Consider the following 9881-nt stretch of genomic DNA (forward strand, 5'->3'; position numbering starts at 1 on the left):
GTTTGCATCACATTCTCCTCTTCCTCTTCTACATAGTTCAAGTAACATATCCAAGAAATTTGAACAACTTAGTCTCTCTGGCTAGGATAAAGAATACGTGATAAAGAGCCAGCTGAGAGTGTGGCATACTATTGGCCAATTCCAGCTGAGAGTCCCTTGGAACCAAAATATAACAGGCCCAAGCATCATGCCATTCCTTTTCTCTTCTTCAACATAGCATATTTGAAGGCACAATATACCTGGGGTACAGAATACTTGTGTTTAAATCCTGCTGCTCATATTTACTAGCTTTGTGACTATGGACAGATATTCTAATTGCTCTAGATTTAATTTGTAAAATGATAATGAAATAATAACACCTATTTTCCAGGGTTGTTGTGAAGCTCCAGTGAGATAATATATGTAAAGTCTTTTCAAAATCTTAAAGTGAAATATAGTCTAGGTATTTGTGAACAAATGTATACTTTGGGAACTTAGGAAGGAAGGAAATGCTTTATTAATTACAATGTACCTTGTATTTGGCAAAATGGATATTGAAAAAAATCATATTACCTTAAAATATATTCAATAATGTAGAATGAATAAAGAATAAAAAAAGAATAAATTATACAGTACACACAGCTTAAAGCATTGGTTTACTTCCATCATCATGTCTTATAGTTTCTTGATCAATGTCTCTCCTCAGGCGTCACCTTTATTTTTATAATCCATTGTTGAGTTAAAGGCCAGAAGACTAGATTCAAGTGATTAATGTGAGGAACATTGCTGACACAAATTATGATTGATTCATGTCCTTTATGTCGGTTCTTCAGTTCAATTAGACTTAAGCATTTATTAAGTGTCTTTAATTTACAACGCATTTTAGAGGCCACTGGGGATAGGTAGATTTAAAAAAACAAAAACAAAAGTAAACAAACAAAAAAGTTGAACTAAAACACCTATTCCCTACCTTCAATGAGCTTTATTCTTCAGTGTGGTAGCTAAAATAGTAAAGTGGCTAGAGCACTGAACCTGGAACCAGAAAGTCCTAAATTCAAATCTAGTTTCAGTTATTTAACTAGCTTTGTAACTCTGAGAAAGTTACTTAGTCACTGTCTGCCTCAGTCTTCTCATCTGTAAAATATGGACAAGAATATCACTTTCTTCCCAAGGTGACTTTGAGTATAGAGTGAGATAAAGCCCATCATATCTATAAAGCACATTATCAACCTAATAGGGCTATATTAATGCTAGATATCCTCATTTCTATCATCTTCTTCCTCATTATTGTTTAGTTGGGAGAGATTGAGACATGTCATATATATGCATATATGTGTAAATATATGTACTTACATACCTACATACCTATGTATGCTATGATGAATTTCAGAAAGCAATAGTCACTCCCAACTGAGGAGAGAGGACCTCAGGAAATCCTTATGGGAAATGATTCCTAAAGGAGTTTGGTTGGTTATTGTTCTTCATTTTTAAGGGTACAAAAATAACACTGCTATGTAGGAATCAAGTGACAGTATGTGCCTTCTTTGATGCAGACCATGCTGGGCAGTTTTTGCCAGTGTCTCCCATGTCAATTCCAAAGTTCTTCAGAGGGATCTTGATGATGTTCTTGTATCACTTCTTCTGATTACCACGTGAACACCTTCCTTTTGTGAATTTTCCATAAAATAGTCTTTTAGGAAAATGTATGTTAGATATTTGGAAAATGTGGCCAGTCCATCAGTGTTGCTCTCTTGCAGTGGAGTTTGAATGCTTAACATTTTAGCCTCCAAAAGTTCTTCAATGTCTGCTGCTTATCTTTCCAGGCTATCTTCAGAATCTTCCTAAGACAATTCAAATGAAAGAGATTTAATTTCCTGTCATGGAGCTGGTATACTGTCCAGGTTTCACAGACAATAAGGTCAGCACAACAGCTTAGTAGACCTTCAGTTTAGAAAGCAGTCTAATACCTCTTCTTTCCCACACTTTCCCTTGGGGCCTCCAAAACACTGAGTTAGCTTTGACAATGTGTGTGTCAACCTCATCATCTATGTGGACATCCCTCAAAAGTATACTGCCAAAGTAAGTGAACTTAAAGTAAGTGAACTTATCCACAGAATTCAAAATTTCCCCATTTTCTGTAACCAGTGCTTCCATGTATGGAAGTTGTGGTGTTGACTGATGGAGAACCTGTGTATTCTTTGTGTTAATTGTTAGGCTAAAATTAGTGCAAGTAGGATAGAATTGATCTATGTTACATTTCAGTTTCAGAGGTTGCATTGAGTACACAATCATCTGTGAACAAAAAGTCATGGACCAACTCTGCCTCCATTTTAGTCTTGGCTTACAACCTTTTAAAGTTAAATAACTTACCATCAGTGTAATAGCTGACCTTGATGCCATTTTCATCCTTGTTGAAGGCATCTGACAACATTGCTGAAAACATCATATTAAAGCACGGGGGGGAAAAGCATGGGAGCAAGCACACAGCCTTGTTTTAATTTCTAGACAAATGTGAGGGCACTATCCAGAAACCAGGCAAGCATGCAGTCATGAAATTGACATACAATATTGATGAACTTCTCTGAACAACAAAATTTTCCTATTATTTTCCACAGGCCTTCATGATTGACAGTATCAAAGACCTTGGCTAGATCAATGAATGTTGTGTACAGACATCTGTTTCACTCCTGGAATTTCTTCTGGACTTGTGGAGGAATAAATGCCAACCAACCATTCCTTGGCTTTTTCTTAAGCCATTCTGGCTCTCAGGTAGATGACCATCTTCCAAGTGAAAGATCACCCTATTAAAGAGAACTCTGGGAAGGATTCTTGCCAGCAATGACTAAAAGAGAGACCCCATCCCCCATGATTGTCAAAAACCTTTCCTTTGTAGTCATCTATGTATCTGTGAAGTTTTGAGCAATAACTTCCTCTTTTCATATAGCCTAGAAAATTTCTGTCAGTTTTTGAATAAGCAGTGAAACTCATGCCTTTAAAATCTCAGCTGGAGTAGAATCTGCACCAGGTACTCCGCCACATGAGAAGAGTCTGAAGGCATCCAAATATCTTCTTCAGTGGGAAGTTTGGCTAGAGAGGGATTGACTTCAAGTTAGCATTGACTGATGAAGGTCAGTTGAGAATGCTATGGAAGTGTTCAGCTCATCTCTCCAGGATCATGTCCTAATCACTAATCAATGTGACTCCATCAGCACTGAGTAGTTGAGATGCACCATAACTTTTTGGTTCATAATCATTAGAACATCATAAGAGCACTTAGGATTGTTACTGTCAGAGTAAAACTGAATTTCATCTGCCTTCCTCCTGAACTGAGAATCCTGCATCTCTCTGTGTTTCACTTGCAGTTTATTGTTGATGGGATTAAATGCTGCTTTCTTAGAAATGCTGATAAACCCAATGGAGTTCTATTTCATGTTGCAGCTTCTAAATTTCTTCAAAATTTTCCTAAAACCAATATTGGTTTTTGTAAGTGTTCTGGCTCAGATGAGTCAATATAATGCTATACAAAAATTTTTGAAAACTGCCTACTCCCTTTTCTGCCCCAAAGTTGCTAACTATGTGTTAGCTCAGCTTTCTCTTCAAGTTAGCAATGAACTGTCCAAACTCAGAGAAGCACTCTAACCTGTTGACATTAAAGCTTCTGTATCAGCAATGCCATATTCACAATGCCTATAGAGATTACAAATATGCTGATATAATTATCCATTACAAAATACGTCATGTTTGCCATATGAGGAAATAAACTAGAAAATTTATTAAGATACCAAAAGACTGAGTCCCAAAACCAGAAAGTGAAAGCCATCAGAGTAGTTATGATATTGGCACAGGTAGATAAAGTAGAAAGCACCCACATTTTCAAGCCTTTAAAACAGAACAGGCTACCTCAGGCAAAGGTCCTCCTCTCCCCACACACAGCAACCACCCAGCGTCCTGGAAGCGCGCTCCCAGCAGCTCCGGCCCCTGGCAGTCCTCAGCAGGAGTCCTTAGCAGGAAGTCCTTAGCAGTCCTAACTCAAAAAGGGCTTCACGCTGCCACTGCCTCTGCTGCTGCCGCCGCCGTTGCCACCACCACGAGCCACCGCAGGAACACTAGCTTGGCTTCCGCTTCCTCTTGCTCCGCCCCTTCCTGCTACGTCAGCAAGTCCAACGGGGCATGGAAGATCTTTAAATCCCATAACCCTTACAGCTTCTGGTAGTTATCTTGCCTTGGGACCACTGATTTTGTTGAATGCAAATATTTAGCTTGGAAAGGATAAGTCTATAATGAGTCTAGCACTATACACATCACCTTCTTTCCTCTCACATCCTGTGTCTCTTATCTTCTTACAGTGAAATAGTCTGTCTATTAAACGCCAGTGTTTTCTGTGAGGGTGCATCCATGAAGTTTCATTGGGTTTAATAAATGGCAGACAGTCTTGGTGATGAGAAGTAGTAAGATACATACATCTTCAGCCGTAAGTGACCATTGCTTTTGCTGTTTCTGATACCATTCCTCCCAAGGACTCCCTGCCAAGACTGGTAGTGTGTAGCTATTGTGGTATAAAAGTTGCCCAGAATTTTAAGCTTGTCTTCTTTCAGCACATTGATGATGAGTGTCTCTGAGTCTTCATCATTTTCTTCCGACCTTATCAGGGCTCATTGGTGGGAGCACATGTACTGATGAGAGTAGCATGTCACTTTTCTTCAAGTGGCAGTTGGATTGACGTGAGCCTATTGTTAGGTCTTTTTGGTTGGCATGTGAACTTGTTGACTAGATTAGCTTGGATTGTAAAACGTGCTCCAGCTTCATGCCACTCCCCTTCACTCTTACCACTCCAGAAAAATATGTATCAGCTCTGCCTTTGGTAAGCTGGCTTTCATTTGCCAGCCTTGTTGCACTCAGGGCTGCTATTTAAATGTGATACCCGTGGAGTTCTCTTGCAACAAAAGCGGTTTGTCTTTCAGATTTACTGGATTTCCTATTGTTCATAAGCATGCACACATTCCATGTATCAATGCTGAAGGGAATCATCTTTGCAGTAGTTTTTGTAAATTTTGTTTGTGCATTTTGACCACAGGATGAGCTGCCTGCCTGCTATGGTCAGCAGATGAGGGCTGAGCACAGAAATTTTTTTTTTTTTTGCCTTTGGAGGGCAATTGGGGTTAAGTGACTTGCCGAAGGTTACACTGCTAGTTCTTATGTTAAGTGTCTGAGGTCGAATTTGAACTCCGGTCCTCCTGACTCCAGGGCGGATGCTCTATTCACTATGCCACCTAGCCTCCCCTCTAAGCAGACAATTTCTAGGGCACATTTTTCTATCTCCTTCCTCACAGCAGGAGGTAAATAATGTGGTCCTTAAAAGTATGCTCAGATACCCCGAGGGCTTCAGAATTCTACTTCTGCTTCCAGTGAGAAGATCACACTATAGCCTGGGCTGCATGTGTGCAGGGGTTTTGACTACAGCTCCCAGTGTATTTGTACCTGCTATAATTCAATAGAAAGCAAAATCATTCAGGGAAGGGACACTTTCATTACTATCTTTTTCCTCTCAGGGTCATTAAGTATGGATCTTGAAGAAGGACAACAGAAAGATTACGAGATGAAAACTATCTGCAAATATTATTATAACAAACTGTTTGTAGTAGTAGTGAAATCATTATATTCAAACCCTGCTGTCACATGTGTTATGTTTCCTGAAGAAGTAGAGATAACACTGAAGGAGCAAACATAGGAAAAATTAGGTGGATTTATCCAAGCCATATAGTGGATATATAATACATGCTCTTTGCATCTAACTGACAGTTTTCAGGAAAGTAAGGAACTGATTTCTAAGCTATCAAAAACATCGCGATATTCTTAATAAAGATCACAAAAATGAACAACAAGTAGACTTTGCAAGTGATAGTGATCAATGGAAGGCTGTTCCACCACACAATTGAACCAAAAGATACAAGTATTAGAAGTACCAGCTGTGCTTTCCATTTGTTGATTATAAAAAAGCATTTCTTTTTCCAGAGCAAAAAAACCCTTAAATGATCTCATCTCATGAAGTGTAACTCTCATGTGTATGTCAAAATATTACAACATTAATTGAAAGACAGTGTCAGAGATAACCTAGTTCAACAACCTGCTGATACACAAAGTCAAGTATGACCAAAAAATAAAAGAGAAAAAGTGTTTCTCTGCTGTCATGGAAGACAGATATCAACAAAGACAGGAAACAAAAGAGGGAGTTCCTGTTGATAGTGAAGTCTTCCGGATGCTTATTTGTGGATAATATTGTTATGATTATATGGAGACCTATAATATTGCAGAATGTTCTAAGTGAGATCTATAAGCAGTTCAAAAAAGTTTAGCCATTTTTCCTATGCGAGAAAAAAATCAGACTTTTAAATAATGTATTTTATGCAAACTATGATATAAAGTTTTTTAGAAAATTTATGAAACTCATTTATCAGTAGATATGTAGATATCTAGGTATTTAGAAAGAGATAAAGATGATATAAATAGTATGGAGATAGATTAAAAATGTATAATATTAAATGGTTATATTTATAAATGAAGATATATTTATTCATACTCATATACTTCATTAGAAACCTATATATCAATATATACATAAAATTTGTTTATATCTATCTATCTGTAACACAAACAGATTCTGGAACAAAAAGTGAAAGGAATATTTCCCTCCCCCCCCTTCACAAGACGACCTACAATCTGATATCGGCTCTACATATATGTTCCTGTTAAACATATTTTCTTTTCTTTTCTTTTCTTTTCTTTTCTTTTCTTTTCTTTTCTTTTCTTTTCTTTTCTTTTCTCTTCTTTTCTTTTGCCTTTTGGAGGGCAATTGGGGTTAAGTAACTTGCCCAAGGTTACATGGCTAGCTTTATTATTAAGTATCTGAGGCCGGATCCGAACACAGGTCCTCCTGATTCTGGGCCTGGCACTTTACTCACTGTGCCACCTATCCCCCTTCCCCCTGTTAAACATATTTTCACACTAGTCATGTTGTATACAAGAATTTTAATGAATGGGAGAAATCATGAGGAAGAAAAAACAAAGCAACAACAACAAAAAAATAGTCTTCTTCACTCTGCATTCAGACTCCATAGTTCTTTCACTGTATGTGGATGGCATTTTCCATCATGCATCCCTTGGAATTTTTTTAGGGCCTTTCTTTGCTAAGTGAATTGCTAAGGGTTAAGTTTATCAAGACCAGTCACTGCAGACTGTTGTTATAACTGTGTACAACGTTCTCCTGCTCACTTTACTCAGCATCAGTTCATATAAGTCTTTCCAGGTTTTTCTGAAGTCCAGCTATTCATCATTTCTTATGGCACAGTACTATTCCATTACATTCATATACCACACATTTTTCAGCCATTTCCCGATTGATGGGCATTCCCTCAATTTCCAGTTATTGGCAACCACAAAGAAAGTTGCTATAAATATTTTTTGTATATGTGTATCTTTTTCTATTTTTATGATCCCTTTGGGATATAGTCCTAGAAGTGGCATTGCTGGTTCAAAGGGTATGCACATTTTTATAGCTCTTTGGGCATAGTTCCAAATTGCTCTCCAGAATGTTTGGATCAGTTCACAACTCCACCAACAATACATTAGTGTTCCAATTTTCCCACATCTCCAGTATTTATCATTTTCATGTTTTTTTTTCATGTTAGCTAATCTGATAGGTATCATGTGGAACCTAAAAATTGTTTTGATTTGCAATTATCTAATAAATAGAGATTAAGAGCATTTTTTCATATGATTATAGATTTAACCTCATAATTTTGAAAGTGAGGAATTCTCAGATATATTAGGTATACCTCCTGAGTCTAACTTATGGTGATTAATGATATTAATGTGGACATTAATGAGGTGAAGCATGTTTCAAATAATGATGATGAGAGAATGAAGAGATTTGAAACTATGAGTATTGGTTGAAGGAATAGGGTATTTAGGTTGAAAAAAATGTTTGAAGTATTTCATTAGCAATTAGAGCTGTATAAAAATTGAATCATTTTTCTTGAGTGGTAGAGTTTTCTATGATTCAAAGGCTTGAGGCTAAGGCTAAGAATATTGATGGAATTTCTATTCTGATGTAGTTTTTAATAGATGGCTTCCAAGGTCTCTTCTAGCTGTGTAATTCTAATTGGATGGAATGCTTAAAAATCAATTAAAAAGCAGTTGTGTACAGATCACATCCATAGACACATGCATCTTATAGACCTAAAAGAAATAATTTTCTAAAGTTAAATTTTTGATTACTATTTATTGCTGCTATATGATAATTTTATTTTGATCTGTACATTATTTTTGTAAGATTATGCATTAATAATGCGTGTGTCATTCAAAAACGTTATTTTCTCCTCAAGTTTTTTGTTTCATTCACTTGTTCATTCCTAAAATATGATTAGTTTTAAAAGAAATAAATATGCTTTCCAGTTTATTCTTATGTAATTTGGAATTTGAGATTATTTTTTAAACTTGGTACTGCAGTTGAGATAATGACTAAACAATGAGTTGTACAGTCCAATAGAAAATTGTTCTACTGGAACAATTTCTAAAAAAAAGATGTGTCCCTAATAAGTCCCTCAGCAACTAGACGCTGATGAACAGAGGAAAGTTTAGCTCAGCCTGTCAATCTCCAAATATTTATTGAACACAGGACTCTATAGTATAGCTGCTAAGAACATTTTTTAAACTTAGTTTCAATGTTAAAAATGCTTCAGTTATCACAGATTGCAACAAATGTAGGGTAGAACAAATGTATGACAAGGTTTTAATGAGGTTAGTAGAAAGGATATGTCATATCATTGCAATAAAATGTTCAACTATAATATACAGAACTTCACTTACACACATAAGTTTTATAAAGTTTACCTTTCTAAATAATGATCTATCATAGGTCTGGGGGGAAACAGGACAGTAATTTAGACATGGCCACCAGAAATAAAGAGAGTCATTTGATTGTTTTGTGAATTGTCCTCTATCTTACTGACTGCACACCTTTCAGACAACAAATAATGCACACAATTTGATTTCTTAAACTAGGTCTTCTTTCAGTGGGGTTAATGCATTACACCAAGAAATTCTCCTGGCAAAATCAGTACTCAATTTTCTCTGTTTTCATATTCTAAGATGAAAATTCTGGATTGCACTACTAATAGAAATTATTAAATCCCATTTCTGTGATTTATTGTTATTAGAATGGAAGTCATTCTTCCTCTTGTTCCAGGTCTCCAGGACCCTCCAGGGGTACCATAATCCAGGAGGAATTTATGAATTCCTCCACTGCTCTTCTGATTAGAGCTATAAATAATGTAGAATATGCAATGATAAATATTCGAAACGAGGCCTAGATATTTTACATTCTTCAAACCTGACCTTCTTTAGTGTCTTTTGAAAGTCAAAGATTTGTTTTGTGTCAGTGCCTGTAGGGATAGAAGTTAGTGTGTATCTGATTGATAAAGTCAGCAACAAATAAAAGTGTGGTGTAATGTACTCTCCCTGCAATACAAGTATATGATTAATTTTACTTCAGATATTGATCAGTGGTGCCAGGGTAATATCCATTCGCACTCTTTCCTGTTTGCTTTCTTTATCATCACACTTTTCTCAGTAAGGAAATTGATGATAAAAAAAGTACATTTTTACTTCACCTTGGGCCAAGAGGTTTCCCATTGGATCATGTGTTTAGGCTGACCTTTTCCTATGATTTTTTTTCTTTCAAAGTGGTTTAACATTCATTTGTTACTTTCACTTAAAATAGACCTAAAGAGCAGAGAAATAACAAATGTACCCTAACCATTAACATTAACCAATGAGTGGTCTTTGCATTCCCTGAGGATCTTATTACTTCTCACTTGGGATAAATGTAATTTGATTAATGTTGA

This window comes from Petaurus breviceps, unplaced genomic scaffold (genome assembly GCF_028583685.1).
Source record: "Petaurus breviceps papuanus isolate PSGF00001 unplaced genomic scaffold, PetGlider_PUasm1.0 90849, whole genome shotgun sequence".
In the NCBI taxonomy this organism is placed as follows: Eukaryota; Metazoa; Chordata; class Mammalia; order Diprotodontia; family Petauridae; genus Petaurus; species Petaurus breviceps.